Genomic DNA, 16,879 nt, shown 5'->3' on the forward strand with positions numbered 1-16,879 from the left:
AAACCCGCTTCTGCACTATGGTAGCATCAATCCACCATATCCTTCTGCACTGTAGGGATTTTATGATTCTAAATGTGAAAAAACAAATTAGGCCACAGATCAGCCATGACCTTATTGAATGGCAGAGCAGGTTCGAGGGGCTGAATGACCCACTGCTGTTCCCATGTTCCCAAATTATGGAAATGTTTAAAGATTTTGTTTAAAGACAAGAGTTATTCCTTCATTCTACTTACCAAGGAGGCAAACAGATAAAGATATTGAGAGACACTGGAGCAAGCCAATCAGTGATGCTGGCTTATGATAGAATTTGTCTTCCAGAGGGGTGAATGAAGGAAAGAAGTATTAATTGGAGGTATCCACGGAGACTATAAACCAGCCCCATTATATAGAGTTAGACCAAGGAGTGATTTAGTAAGTGGAGAGTTTCCAGTTAGACTAGTGCATCAAATCCCTAAAGCAAGAATTGATTTTATCTTGGGAAATGACCTGTCTGGCTCAAAAATATTAGCCTCACCGAGATTGTTGGAACAACCAGTAGAAGTGAAAGAAACTGAGAAATGACAGGAGGAACATCTTGGATTGTTCCCTGACTGTATTGTGATTAGATATCAGGCCCATGAAATTAGATCGGAAGGGGAAGGATCTATACAAAAGGGAGCTGACATAGAAATTCAATTATCTGACACTATTTTTGAAAACTTAAGCAAAAAGCAGGAAGATAAAGAAAATGAGGCTGACATGTACAGCTTCTTGGTGGAAATGCAACAGGCTGATCCTGAGTTAAGAGAGCTGTACCAAACAGCCTACTCAGACTCAATCAGACCCTATACTTGAATGTCTTTCTTTAAGTTTAAAGTTTATTTATTTATTAGTGTCACAAGTAAGTTTACATTAACACTGCAATGAAGTTACTGTGAAAATCCCCTAGTCGCCACACACCGGCGCCTGTTCGGGTACACTGAGGGAGAAGTTAACATGACCAATGCCCCTAACCAGCACATCTTTCTGACTGTGGGAGAAAACCGGAGCACCCGGAGGAAACCCACACAGACACAAGGAGAACATGCAGACTCCACACAAACAGTCATCAACTCAGGAATCGAACCCAGGTCCCTGGCGCTATGAGGCAGTAGTGCTAACCACTGTGCCACCATGCCGGCCTGAAGACAAAGTGTTAGATTTTTTAATTCACTCGTGGGACATGGCCAGCATTTATTGCCCATCCCTAGTTGCCCTTGAAAAAGTGGTGGTGAGCTGCCTTCTTGAATCGCTGCAGTCCATGTTCTGTGGGTTGACCCACAATGCCGTTAGGAAGGGAATTCCAGGAATTTGACCCAGTGAAGGAACGGCGATATATTTCCAAGTCAGGTTGGTGAGTGGCTTGGAGGGGAACTTGCTGGTGGTAGTATTGCCATTTATCTGCTGCCCTTGTCCTTCTAGATGGAAGTGGTCGTGGGTTTGGAAGGTACTGTCTAAGGATCTTTGGTGGATTGATGCAGTGCATCTCGTAGATAGTACACACTGCTGCTACTGAGCATCGGTGGTGGAGGGAGTGGATGTTTGTAGATGTGGTGCCAATCAAGTGGGCTGCTTTGTCCTGGATGGTGTCAAGCTTCTTGAGTGCTGTTGGAGCTGCACCCATCCAGGCAAGTGGGGAGTATTCCATCACACTCCTGACTTGTGCCTTGTAGATGGTGGATAGGCTTTAGGGAGTCAGGAGGTGAGTTACTCGCTGCAGTATTCCTAGCATCTGACCTGCTCTTGTAGCCACTGTGTTTATGTGGTGAGTCCAGTTGAGTTTCTGGTCAATGGAGACCACCTCAAATATTAGTAGATGAGGAATGGGCACTACTTCATGACAGTTCTATCTGGTTTTTATTCATTCATTCATGGGACATGTGCGTCACTGGCTGGCCAGCATTTATTAAGTAAGAAGTTTAACAACACCAGGTTAAAGTCCAACAGGTTTATTTGGTAGCAAAAGCCACAAGCTTTCGGAGCCTTAAGCTCCTTCTTCAGGTGAGTGGGAATTCTGTTCACAAACAGAATTCCCACTCACCTGAAGAAGAAGCTTAAGGCTCCGAAAGCTTGTGGCTTTTGCTACCAAATAAACCTGTTGGACTTTAAACTGGTGTTGTTAAACTTCTTACTGTGTTTACCCCAGTCCAACGCCGGCATCTCCACATCAGCATTTATTACCCATCCCTATTTGCTCGAGGGCAGTTGCGAGTCAACACCATAGCTGTGGATCTGGAGTCACATGCAGGCCAGACCAGGTAAGGATGACAGATTTCCTTCCCTGAAGGACAAATCTAAATGGGTATCATAACAAAATTTTATGAGTGCAAATATTGCCATTCCTTCACAGTCGCTGGGCCAAATTCCTGAAAATCCCTCCCGAACGGCATTGTGGGTAAACCCACAGCACGTGGACTGCAGCGATTCAAGAAGGCAGCTCACCACCATCTTCTCAAGGACAACTAGGGATGGGCAATAAATGCTGGCCAGCCAGTGACGCCCCTGTCCCACGAATGAATCAAAAAAACTCAATTCCGATACTGGCTTTTGAAGAACCGTTAGCTGGGTCTTAATAGATTGTGTAAGACCCCCATCTGAAACCAGAAATGGGGAATCAGTATATTTTAAAAATTATGGGTGCTTCAGCAAAAGTCCCTGAGACAGTGCCTTTGGGGAAAATTGCGGCAAAATTGGCAAGGAAAAGTTGGTTCAATTCTTTATGAGATCCCAATTACCCAAGGAAATATGATCAGATCAAAGCTCAAATTTTCTGTCACAAGTATTCAAAGAAATAATGAATAGTTGCGGAATAAAACAATTGAAGTATTCAGAAGAGTTGCGGAATAAAACAATTGAAGTACAGCGCGGCCCCGTTATAACGCGATGGTTGGGGTCCATAAAATGTTATCGCGAAAAAAGCGGGGTCGCGCTAAATCGGGGTCGCGGTAAATTTGCCAGTTTTTTGCGGAAAAAAAAGGGTCCAATGATTCATCGCGTTACATCCGAATTCACGCTAAATCAGGGTGCGTTAAATCGAGGTTCCACTGTATTTAGCTTATCATCGGCAGTCACAAGAATGATGGCAGCAAAATTTAAAAACCACAGCGGCATGGTGGCACAGTGGTCAGCACTGCTGCTTCACAGCGCCAGGGACCCAGGTTCAATTCCCGGCTTGGGTTACTGTCTGTGTGGATGATGCGCGATTAAATCACTCGGGATGCTGTACGTACCCGGGAAATAAAGACTTTTATTAGTAACAAGAATGGAGCACACTATATTACAATACAATCCCAGACTAAAGGGTCACCAGGCAGTGCAGTGACCTTTATACTGCTACAGGTAGGCGGAGCCAACTGGAGTGTACCACAGAACAATACCAACAGGTAGAACACCCCAACCCTAACCCCAACAGTGTCAACAGTAGTATATACACGAGATACCCATAGTGCTAACCATCTATGGTTCACCACAGTGGGTTTCCTCCGGGTCCTCCCACAGTCCAAAGATGTGCGGGTTAGGTTGATTGGCCATGCTAAATTGCCCCTTAGTGTCAGGAAGACTAGCTAGGGTAAATGCCTGGAGTTATGAGGATAGGGTGGAATTGCAGTCGGTGCAGACTCGATGGGCCAAATGGCCCCCTTCTGCACTGTCGGATTCTATGATTAAATCCTATTGCCAGAAATGTCCTAATGATTGGGATAAAGGAATTCCATTTTTAATGTTTGCCATTAGGGATGCCCTGAGTGTGTCCTTTTCAGTCCTTTTGAACTGATGGGCATGAGGTGAGAGGATCCTTTAATTAAAGAAAAATTTATAAACCAAAGCTCGGTGACTACCTTTTTGACTTGCATGTCAAATTTCTGGATGAGGTTCACCAAAGAGCATTTGAAAATCGCTCAGCAAAGAATGAAAGCTAGAGCAGATAGAAATGCTAGAAATCGAAATGTTGTCACTAAGGTGTTGGTATTGCTTCCTGTCTTCGATGAACTGATAAAAGCGAGAGGAAACATCCTAGGCCGTGTGATAATATTGGGGATGCCTTACCGACTGAACCAACATCCTTACAGACTCAATCCTGAGAAGTCGGCCCAAGTGAGGGAAGAGATGGCATGGTGGCACAATGGTTAGCACTGCTGCCTCACAGCTCCAGGGACCCGGGTTCAATTCCCGGCTTGGGTCTCTGTCTGTGTGAGTCTGCACGTTCTCCCCGTGTCTGCGTGGGTTTCCTCCGGGTGCTCCGGTTTCCTCCCACACTCCAAAGATGTGCTGGTTAGGTGCATTGGCCATGCTAAATCCTCCCTCAGTGTACCCGAACAGGCGCTGAAGTTTGGCGACCAGGGGATTTTCACTGTAATTGCATTGCAGTGTTAATGTAAGCCTTACTTGTGACACTAATGAATAAATTTTAAACTTTAAGATCAAGTTCATGATGAAAAACGATATTACTGAACAGAGTCACAGTAGCTGGAGCTCACCTATTGTAATGGAACCTGAACCGGATGTGTTGTAGTGATTAAGGGGGGGGATTCACCAACCCCAGTTACCAATAGCGCGAATCCCACCTGTCTGCTGAATTGGGTGTCAGGGCTAAAATAGGGTTCCGACCATGTGTGAAGGCATTTGGGATTCAGCCGGCCCGCCCCACCAGCCCCGATCGGGTCCCCACCCACTGTGTTATGTAAAACCCCTCATCGACATATCATTAGTGGGTTGGGTGGCCCATTCAGCAGTCAACCACTATTCACCTGCCTCTCCAGTGGGAACTGCGCCAGGCAGGCTTTGATGCTCATCATGACCAACATGAGCCTGGCATATTGAACCCTAAGGGTGGCCAAGGAGGTAAGCTCACGTGACCCTTTGCCACTGCAAGGCTGCAGAGGGAGGGTCCCACAAGAGTCCTGGGGATTGGGTGGGCTCGGGCAGGGGGCAAGGAATTGACTTCAGCACTTTCCCTCAGGATGAGAGTTCCATGGCTGGTCTGCCCCTTCTAGCCCTGGGAAAGGTGTTGTTCAGTTTCGGGATGGTGAATTCAGACACCATTCTGGGGTAAAATGCTCATTATTGCCTCTGTCCTCTGAAGCCATTCAGGTGCCCTGATCACATACATCCCCATGCCCCCTGGACAGCTCCAAATAACTGCGGCACTTCATTCAGCAGAAGGAATTCCCCTTTCTCTGTCTGGGAAGCTGCAGGTGTGAGATGATCCCTTTAAATCCTCTGACTGTCAGAAGATAGTAACTTCCACTTGTGGGAGGTGGAATTCCCATCCACACAGTTGTTCACTTGACCATTGTTTCAATATCGCATTTACTTCAAGTCTCTGATCCTTCATAGAAACCAAATAGCCTTTGAAATACCTTCAAACCCTCTGAAAACCTTTGTATCCATTCAATATCAGCCTAGTTCTGTGAAATCTCATTTGATTGACAGCTTAATGGTTTTCACTCAGCATGCAGTCAGCTGTGTTTATTTACCTTTCCCTTCATGCTTGAATGTATCTCAAGTATCCCCATTGTTCCCAACTGCAATGTTTACACACAAGAGGAAGTGAAAAGCACTTAGCCAGTTTGAGGATGCCTGCAGATGCGCCCACCCTGATGTCTGCCTGGTGTCGGGGACACCCCTTATCTCAGTGGTGGGAGCGAGGGTGCCCCTCTTGGCTGAGGGTTTGGTGGTGCTCCCCTTGTCAACGGGGGAGTCAGCACTTCATGTTTTGGTGGGAGGGGGACTTGTCCACGAATGTGGAGATCTGGGTGTCCTTTAACAATGCCACAATCTCTGAACAATGGGGTTGGCCAGCGTGATTCGTAGGATGCATAAATTTACATCTTTTGGTTGCTGATTACCACATCAGTTACAGCAGCACCAAATTATGCTAATTTATTTAAACTAGCTGTTGATGCCAGCGATGTGGGTGTTGGGGCAATTTTATTACAGGAGAACGAGATGCAAATCGAATGGCCGTTCAGTTACTTTTCTCAAAAGTTAAATTCTTGCCATCAGGAATACCCCACCGTGGAAAAAGCGACTGAACTTGGTGTTGGTCCGACAACATTTTGACATCTGCATAGCTACTTAAATGCACAATAATCCTCCAACCTTCTTGATACCAAGAATCTGAGACAATTTAATTGGAGTTAATTGCTACAAGCAGGTAATTTGAAAATCATTAATGTAGCAGGATATCAGAGCAGATGCTCCATCGAGAGCAAGTGTGGAGAACCAAGGATGTCATCATCAGAATGGACTTGTGTAGAATATGATTTTTATGGAAAAGTCCTCATACATTTGATGCAAGTACACTCTCTCATAGAAATCATAGAAACCCTACAGTGCAGAAGGAGGCCATTCGGCCCATCGAGTCTGCACCGACCACAATCCCACCCAGGCCCTACCCCCACATATTTTACCCGCTAATCCCTCTAACCTACACATCCCAGGACTCTAAGGGGCAATTTTTAACCTGGCCAATCAACCTAACCCGCACATCTTTGGACTGTGGGAGGAAACCGGAGCACCCTCTTCTAGAATAAGATCTGTATGAGTAAAATAGAAATAGTGGGAAGAGGTGATGGTAATAAATCATAGAATTCTACAGAGCAGAAGGAGGCCATTCAGCCCATCAAGTCTGCATTGACCGCAATCCCACCCAGGACCTATCCCCATAACCCCATGCATTTACCCTAGCTAGTCCCCCTGACACTAAGGGGTAATTTAGCATGGCCAATCCACCTAACCTGCACATCTTTGTACTGTAGGACGAAATCGGAGCACCCGGAGGAAACCCACACAGATATGGGGAGAATGTGCAGACTCCGCACAGACAGTGACCCAAGCTGGGAACTGAACCCGGGTTCCTGGCGCTGTGAGGCAGCAGTGCTAACCACTGTGCCACCAGGCTGCCCAATAGAAAATTACTCTAAAAGTTGCCTTTTTTTTTTGTGGCGCGGTATTAGGGAAAGTGTAGAAGTTTTGTTTAATTTATGCTTGTGTGTTAAGAAAGGTGAAACATGGTTTCAGTTTCATCTAGTTTTTTTGTGAGCTTCGTGCTGGGAAGTCCTCCAGTAAAAAGGTTGGGTTTTTGGATTTGTTTGTCTACAAGCTCTTTAATGAGCTTTTACAAGCCTTGGAAGTGAAGAGATAGGTTATAAAGGAGTTAGTAGTTTAGTAATTTTAGGGGAAAAAAAACACAAAGTAGAAAAAAACTGTGCTGTTGCCTAGTAACAGGAGTCCAGTGCCACACACAGATACAGCAAAGGATAGAAAGAATTTCAGAGTGTGTATGTTGCAGAGAGTTCTAAGCTCACTGATAAGAAACACTGCAGGGCTGCTGGGGACTTAGTTTCGGGAACTCAATGTGTTTGCAGTTGGAAGTCATTGTGAGGTCAGAATCATAGAATTGAATCATAGAATCCCTACAGTGCAGAAGGAGACCATTTGGCCCATCGAGTCTGCACCAATCTCAATCCCATCCAGGCCCTATTCCCGTAACCCCATGTAATTACCCTGATAGTCCTCCTAACACCAAGGGACAAATTTACCTTGGCCAATTCACCTAACCCGCACATCTTTGGGTTAGAGTGCAGTTTTGGGCATCTCAGGGAGAGATGCCAGTTGGGGAAAAGCATCTAGTGAATGCCCAGAAATCCACTGGAAGAAAACTATTTGTGACTGGACCAGCCCAAGCAAGAAGTGTGTGTGTCAAGACCGTGGTAAATCTTCACTGAGGGTTTGTGTCTATAAGGCTATTTCTGGGATAAAAGAAATGGCATGAGTTTGTATCGTATCGCTTCTCGGCCTTTTGGCTAAGATCAAGTGTAGTTATGCGGATGCTGCACTTGGTTGAAGTCATTGGGTCAGATTATAAGCTTCATATGTTTCATATGAAGCAATTTTTAAAAGCGGTATCTCGGCCTTTTGGCTAAGATGCAAATGAGCTCAAGTCTTGGAGGAGGTATTGCTTTCCCTCCTCCAATCAGCTTGGCTCATGTAGATCAGGCCCAGGACAGGGTAATTTGGTCGCTTGTCCTGTCTTGCCAGCCTGGATCGGAAATGTCTCAACTTGTTGAGACTCTGAATTGGACTTGATTTGATTGAATTGGAAAAGTATTTTTTAAAAATGAGTTTGTATTGTATTCTTGCATTTGTACTGAGATCTTTTGAATCTTTTTGTCTGGTGTGATGTAGTTCATTTTTTTCCCTTGTTTGATTAAATGTTTTATTCCTTATGTTAAAAGTTTATCAGTGTGAACATTCAGGTGTACGTTCAAGGTGTACCTTGATAAATACATGAATGGGAGGCGAACAGAAGGATAGAAACCATGTATCTGTGCAGGCTTGATGGGCCGAAGGGCCTATTCCTGTGCTGTGTTGATCTTTGTTATTTCACACAAGTGATTTATAGTGGAGTCCATCAAAAACAAACATACTACAATGTTTTCCCAGATCCACATTGACCCACTTAAAGCAAAAGCTTTTGGGTTATGATGAGTATCATGAGAATGCTTCCTCCGGCCTGCCTTTTACTTTAAAAATCACTCAGCATCTCTGAATATTATACATTGATGTTAGCTCCAATATGATATACACTGTGCTGAATACACACATAATGCTGTATGTGGAGCAATGCCAAATGCAGGGCATGTTATTAAGAATTCCTTCCTGACCAGCTGACATTAGATAATAAACGCTTAAGAGATAGATGTTCAACAAACAAAAAAATACACCTCACACAGTGAATTGTTGTCGCTTACGATGTCAACGACCAGACCACGGGGCTGGAATTCATCCCTCTCTCGCTTGTCTCGGGAGATTGCTTTGTTTCAGCTGTGCAGTTTCCATCTGGGAAGCTGTTTTGTGCGTGTTTATTGCGACTGTGGTTATTGTGCATGAGCTGCAACCTTGGAGGGCAAGTGCGTCACGATGCTTGTGCAGAATTAGAATCAGCTACTCCCTGACCAACTCATCCATAAAACATAACGCGCCATCCAGGCAAAGGAACAGCTGCAGCCTAGGATTCTGCTCCAAATGGAAAAAAAACCGACACAGAGCTAAGGTTAGGAAAATCCTGCCGGGAGCAAGAGCGTGTTTGCACCCAGCACTCCTTTAGAGGTGGATTTATACTTTTAGTCACTTGGTGAAAAATGGGGGAGCGGGGACGGGGGTGGGGGGGACGGACGCTGTTTCACCCAATTTTGTTCCCATTGACTTCACATGGTAGTGAAAATCGGTTGGGATGCTGTCTGCTTTTGTAAGTGGGCATCCATCTATTCTTTCTGAGGCTTAAGCGGGTATTCCGAAATGGGAATTTGGCGGCAACCTTTCACGCAAGATCTCTGCCCCAAACTCCCCCCATTGCCGTTCTCCAATCAACTTTCTTTTAATTCATTCTTGGGACATGGGTGTCGCTGGCTGGGCCAGCATTTATTGCCCATCCCTAGTTGTCCTTGTTCAGAAGGCAGTTGAGAGTCAACCACATTGCTATGGCTCTGGAGTCACATGTAGGCCAGACCTGGTAAGGACAGCAGATTTCCTCCCCCAAAGGACATTAGTGAACCAGATGGGTTTTTCCGACAATCAGCGATGGTTTCATGATCATCAGTAGATTCTTAATTTCAGATTTATCTTTATTGAAATTCAATTTCTTCTATCTGCCATGGCGGGATTCGAACTCAGATCCCCAGAACATTAGCTGAGTTTCTGGATTAAATGTCTAGTGAGAATACCATTAGACCATCGCCTCCCATTTTGAAATGATGGCCAGAATTCTCCGATCTTGTACACCATGCCAGTGAGATGGGAGAATTTGGCACTCAGCCAAAGCGCCATTCACAGTAGCGGGACTGGAGAATCCCAGCCACGGGAGTTCCGGCGAGGTCGGAGAGTTCCAGCCAGTGTAGAGAACACCAGTCAAGTGGTGACTGGGGTTCCGTGCAAATTGCATGATTACAATCCCATTCCTACAATTTTCCAGCCATGTCACAGATTCTTTACTCTGCCTCGAGAAACTGGGCATCAGGGCTGCCAAGTACTTGAACTCTGAAAAATAAATCTTGCCGAGTCAGTAACATTTTTCAGGTCGTTGCTGAATTTTCTTTCCAATCTTTCTTTTTTCCAGTTCCCACTGAGTCTACTGACCCATTGCTGCGGTGCAGTATTTTTTTTTCTAATCCTGCTGTCATAAGGGTGGCACGGTGGCACAGTGGTTAGCACTGCTGCCTCACAGCGCCAAGGGCCCGGGTTCGATTCCTGGTTTGGGTCACTCTCTGTGTGGAGTTTGCACGTTCTCCCTGTGTCTGTGTGGGTTTCCTCCGGGTGCTACGGTATCCTCCCACAGTCCAAAAGACATGCTGGTTGGGTGCATTGGCCAAGCTAAATTCTCCCTCAGTGTACCCGAAGAGACGCCAGAATGTGGCAACTAGGGGATTTTGACGCGAACTTCATTGCAGTGTGAATGTAAGACTACTTGTGACACTAATAAATAAACTCAACTAATATTGTCAGGATGGCTTTCGTCTTTTACATATTTGTTTTTTGAAGAGGAGTCAAGCGATTGGTGTCCAACTTAGTCATGTGATCACACCAGAATATTCTGGCAGGAGAACACATACTTCCACTTGTTCTAAGAAAGCTTACCTGCAGAGATTTTAATTCACCAGAGAAATGCCCTGGAATTATGCTACAAGTTTCAGATAAACCCCAACCATCCAGCCAATCTTAGGGCAGAATTTTCCCAAGCTCCTGCCACCGAGTTCACTGGTGGGCAGTGGGGAAAAATTAGGCCCAAAAAATTGGTTTTACGGTGGCATGACTTTCCCTTGGGGTCTTCCACTGGTGCCCGCCCTGGCAGATCGGGAAACCCACTGGTGAGACCCCTCTGTATCCTACTAGTGGGATGCAGATGAAGGCCTGACCACCCACACCTGATTCTCCAGGGCACCCACGGGAAAGCACGTCAGTGTTTGGAACACCATGGTGTGCAGATGGAGGGACTCACCTCACCAATGCCTGGAGCTGTCTGTGGAGTGCCAGATGGAGGTCACCAGCAACCCTGGACAGTGGAACACCACAGTAGTGGCTGAGTGGCTCAGGGGTGCAGGGAGATGGAACATCTACAGGTGGACCTTCCAGATTCAGTGTCAATTCCGCTCACTCCATCATTCAGGCGTGTCGTGTTGAGCAAATAACGGTGCCCTTCAGCTTAATTGAAGTTTGTTCTTTTCACAAATTGAGCACGCCTCCCATTTTAAAGGACAAATTGTTCTGCCAAACTATAACTGCATTAATGGAATTGTGCCCCTTCTCCAGAATGGGAGCAAACGCTTGTGGCCTGATTTTCAAATGAGTCAAGACTGTGATCAGAGGGGTGTAGGTACGGAATTTCATCCCACTTAAACTCAAACCCAACCTTAACAGAGTACACATTCCCGATTAACAGGGTCAGCACACTTCTCTTTTCCTTCATGGACTGAGATTCCAATGTTGGATGAATTTCCAACTTAATGTGAACTTGGCAGTCTCAACCCAGTTTCCACGGCTACAGGTCCATCGTGTAAAAATAGGTCAGACAGCCCCAGTGTGTGTGCTGGGTGGCACGGTGGCACAGTGGTTAGCACTGCTGCCTCACAGCGCCAGGGATCCGGGTTCAATTCCTAGCTTGGGTCACTGTCTGTGTGGAATTTGCACATTCTCCCCGTGTCTGCGTGGGTTTCCTCCGGATCCTCCGGTTTCCTCCCACAGTCCAAAGATATGTGGGTTAGGTGGATTGGCCATGCTAAATTCTCCCTCAGTGTACCCGAACAGGCTCCGGAGTGTGGCAACTAGGGGATTTTCACAGTAAATGTAAATCTACTTGTGACTAATAAATAAACTTTACTCTTTAAATACGTGGGGTTACGGGCATAGGGCCTGAGTGGGATTGTTGTCAGTGCAGACTCGATGGACTGAATGGCCTCCTTCTGCACTGTAGGGATTCTATGAATTATAGACAGACAGCCACAATGCCTCAATTATATGGGAGGTGTAAAATATCCTATCAATGTAGTTGAATGGATCACGTCTGAAACTTAAAAACAAAGCCAAACTTGCATTTATGCAGCACTTTTGACAACAACCGTATGACTCAAAGTACTTTGGAAGTGTGGTTGTTTTTGTAATGTAGGACACATAGCAGCCATTTGCACACAGCTTTTCACACAGAGGGTGGTGGGGGCCTGGAATGCACTGCCAGTGGAGGTGGTGGAAGCAGGCACGTTTAAAAGTAAAGAGTTAAAATTTATTTATTAATCACAAGTAAGACTTACATTGACACTGCAATGAAGTTACTGTGAAATTCCCCGAGTTGCCACAGTCCAGCGCCTGTTCGGGTCAATGCATCTAACCAGCATGTCTTTCAGAATGTGGGAGGAAACCGGAGCACCCCGAGGAAACCCACGCAGACACAGGGAGAACATGTAGACTCCGCACAGACAGTGGCCCAAGCTGCGAATTGAACCCGGGTCCCTGGCACTATGACGCAGCAGTGCTAACCACTGTGCTACCATGCTGCCCAACCTTAGCAACGTTTAGGGTGTATCTTGATAGACACATGAATGAGAGGTGAACAGAGTGATAGAAACTGTATATGGGCAATAAGCGATGGGTCTAAATAAGGATTAGGAATCGGCAAAAGTTTAGTGGGCCGAAGGGCCTGTGCTGTGCTGTATTGTTCTATGTTCCCACAAACAACAATGTGATGATGGCCGGATAATCTGTTGTTTTTTAAATGTTGATTGAGGGGTAAATATCGACCAGGATGATAACTTCCCTGCTCTTCTTCTACGTAGTGTCATGGAATGCTTTGCAGCCTCATGAGCAGGCAGGTGAAGCTTCAGTTTATTGTGCCAGATGATGGCACCTCTGACGATACTTTGATGGGGTGTCAGCTTTGACACTCCAGGCCCTGGAGTGGGACTTGGACGCACGGCGTTGTAGCACAGAAGTGAGACTGCTACCTCTGTGCCACAGCTGACACCTAACTGCACGTTAAGATGGATTATTGGCATCAAGTAGAGGAGAAGGAACTTTCCTCTGCAACTTAACAACACCCAACCAGAGTGCGCTTGAGACCGATACTGACTTCCAACTATTGGGGCAGTGTTCTACTGTCCTAACACACAACATTGGCTATCTCTCAAGGAGAGCTTCAAAGTGTCTTTGAAGTATTTTCTTCAACCGTCTCTGGAACATTGGCCATTTGAGAGTTGAGAGAACAGGACCTGACAAGGGGGGATGATTTTAAGCTATGTACATGACACAGCAGCCAGTCCATCAAAAGTTGACTATTCAGGAGCTTTGCCAGAATGTTTGCAGACCTGTTTTCAAGAAGGATGCTCGCATTCGTTTGATGGCTATCCCACAATTGAATCTACAGGATGTGGCGGAGGCATTGCTGATGGAGTTTCTCCAGCACTCTCCTGCGTTGCTGATATACTGCATGGGGGTTGGTTAGCTCAGTTGGCTGGATGCTGGCTCATGATGCAGAGCGACACCAACAGAGTGGGTTCAATTCCCATACCAGCTGAGGTTATTCATGAAGGCTCTGCCTTCTCAACCTTGCCACTCACCCGAGGTGTGGTGATCCTCAGGTTAAATCACCACCAGTCAGCACTCCACCGCAAAGGAGAGAGCAGCCTATAGTCATCTGGGACTATGGTGACTTCACTTTTACACAGCAGAGAAGAAACTCAACCTGTCCTTGAATGTTGCCTGATACAGATAACCCTACCTGATCAACACAACACCATCTAAAGAACTATTATATTGTTGACAAATTGTCATGTTACTTGAGTCACTTTCTTCCTCCCCTTTCCAGCTCAAGTGATGTTTATAAAAATCCACTGTGGGCAATGGCAAGACCAGCATTTATTGCCCATCCTTAAATGTCCTCGAGCAGATGGTGGCGAGCTGCCTTCTTGGACCCTGCAGTCCGTGTGGTCAAAGTCCTTGTAATAAGTCCTCAGAAGCAGAAGTCCCTTCACCAAAATCCCTTTATTTACAAGTCAGACAACAGCACACAGAGTGCTTTCAATTAGCAATCTACACTCGGAGTCCCAGAGGAACAGACACGCCTGGTTAACTACAAAGCAAAAAGCTCCCCGACTGGCCCATCAATTTGGCCCTTAATCAGGGAGTTCATATTCTAACAGGCCCACCCACCTCAATCGCCTGATTGAAGTCATTACAGTTCTCCAGCACTGTTGCTAGGTACAGAGTTCCTGGGTTGCGATACAGCAGTGATGAAGAGGCATCAATATAATTCCAACTCAGGCTGGTGTGTGACTCGGAGGGGAGCTCAGAGGTGGCGGTGTTCTAAACCTACACTTTATAAGAATCTTCTGCCTCCCTCTGGTTCCTGCATTTGAAAGAATGCAGGTGACCTCTCGCCACCTACAAGAGATTCTCAGTTACAAACAACATTCAGCATCACCGACAGGTGCCTCTGTTTCCAATATCAACATGGAAAACATGTCAACTGAACATTGGCGATTAACACAATAACCTTTTGACTACTCTAGATGCATTTCAGAGCCACACGGTCTAAATGTTAAGTGTGGATATCTCTAGCTTAATAAATGTCTGATTTCAGAACTGCTAATTTGTGTACTTTGTATTTCAGTTGCCGTCTCTTTTGACACTGAAATCCTGCACTGGGGGTGGGGGGAGGGGTAATCAGTCCAGATACAAGTTTGAGAACAATTATATATAGCCTGCCTTATGTATCGTGAATCTAGATCACATTAATGAGCTTCAGCAGAATATCAGCTAGTATTCTGAAATATCCAGGGGTTACGAGAAGAAGGCCTGGGTGGGTCTGTGGTCGGTGCAGACTTTGATGGGCCAAATGGCCTCCTTCTGCACTGCAGGGATTCTATGATTCGAATACTGGGTACAGAGCTATGGAATTAGCTTAATAAGGCTGCTGAGATATCTACCCATATCATTTACGTATTTGTACCACAGGGTTCTGGATTGCAACATTACAGAAGTTACTCATAGGAATGTTAAGAGCTACACAAAAGTGGATGCAAGCAGCAAGGGCCATAGTTAATGCTTTGCGGAAGCAATAAGCTACAATCTATGTGCCAGGACACAGAAAAGGGAAGTCAACATGCAACAAGCCATCTTTAACAAATGTAACAAGGAGGGAAAAGCAATTTCAAAACTAAAAATACCAAGGCCCAATTAATGGGCAACTATTTCATGTTGGGATTTCCTCTACACGAGTGCGGATGTTGGGGGAAAAGCCTACAACCTAGCAAAGGTTAATCATTTATTACAAACTCTCCCAGTTGGAACTTTTTATTCTGCAGTTTTCCCATTGATGTCAATTTGAAAACATTTTTCACATCCGTAAGCCCTCTGAGCCATTTACTCAATCTCCGACATACATATTGCATATTGAACCTGCAATCCATCAGCGGCCTGCTCGGGGACCTGTATTATCAACAGTCTTCTCACGCTCACTTAGCCTAGGTTTGTCCAGTGGATGGAGTTAGGATACAGATGAAGCCATGATTTCATTGAATGGTGAATGGCCTACTCCTGGTTCCTACGTTCCTGTCAAATAAGTGTTTTTCTTTAACAATTGCGATTTGGACAACAGGTATCACATAAAGTTGTCAGTATAACTGAACAGAATAAAGGCAGCTGTTGTGGCTAACTATAGTACAAAATACAAGTCTGAGCAATATAAGGATTTCCCTTTGAACTGTGACATTGCTTAAAGTTTCATTTGTCAGACATTCAACATGCCGTAACCAAACACTTGACTATATTAACCGAACGTTTTTCAAATGAAGTATTTCAGGAACACCTGGAATGTTCATTTTTGCTTTGTTTTTGATGTTTTATGATGTTACAAAACTTATTTCCAGTCATAAGCGCTCAGTGAAGAAAGTGTGATGACAGTAGTGCAATTGATACATACATGTATATATATATAGGGAATGTTTAAAAGTTCAGCTTTATTCTCGAACACAGAAGAACAAAGAAAATTGCAGCACAGGAACAGGTCCTTTGGCCCTCCAAGCCTGCACCGACCATGCTGCCCATCTGAACTAAAACCCCCAACCCTTCCGGGGACCATATCCCTCTATTCCCATCCTATTCATGTATTTGTCAAGACGCCCCATAAAAGTCACTATCTGCTTCCACTACCTCCCCCAGCAGCGAGTTCCAAGCACCCACCACCCTCTGCGTAAAAGAACTTGCCTCGTACATCTCCTTTAAACCTTGCCCCTCGCACCTTGTAATTAATTCTTCCATCCTGGGAGAAAGCTTCTTTTTCAAAAAAAATTTCCAAAAAAATCCACTCAATCCATGCCTCTCATAATCTTGTAGACTTCTTTCAGGTCGCCCCTCAACCTCCATCGTTCCAGAGCAATGTGGTTGACTCTCAGCTGCCCTCTGAACAAGGGTAACTGGGGATGGGCGATAAATGCTGGCCAGCCAGCGACGCCCATGTCCCACAAATGAATTTTTTAAAATGGCAAAGTCAATCAGTGTACCTGATGAAAGCAGTGCAAAGTGTGCTAAGATTTATATCCCTTTTTTGCCCCTTCCCTTTCCCCAACGATAAGGATAAGTTGCTGCTTTATGTGCAAGACTGAAGTGCAGTCCAGGAATGGACACCTTACTGGTGTTACATGACATAATATTTTACACTGTCACTGGAAATACTTATAATCTTTGTGATGAGGATTGCACGAGATTGTATCACCTGCTGAGATAAGCAGTTGGTGGTTTTCAATATGGAAAAACTCAAAGTAAGTAATTTTGGAAGCAATAACACAGAAAGGTAATCCATCTCGCTGAAACTCAT

At 45.3% G+C, this 16,879-nt stretch overlaps 1 protein-coding gene and 1 pseudogene across 1 annotated transcript in view; one reads left to right on the plus strand and one right to left on the minus strand.

Moving 5' to 3' along the window:
* The window catches only part of lhfpl4a (LHFPL tetraspan subfamily member 4a), a 154,243-nt gene that overhangs the window by 66,633 nt on the left and 70,731 nt on the right, over positions 1 to 16,879 (minus strand). The window lies entirely within an intron of this gene.
* LOC144492013 (U2 spliceosomal RNA) lies at positions 7,804 to 8,006 on the plus strand (annotated as a pseudogene).

This window comes from Mustelus asterias, chromosome 3 (assembly GCF_964213995.1).
Source record: "Mustelus asterias chromosome 3, sMusAst1.hap1.1, whole genome shotgun sequence".
Classification (NCBI taxonomy): Eukaryota; Metazoa; Chordata; class Chondrichthyes; order Carcharhiniformes; family Triakidae; genus Mustelus; species Mustelus asterias.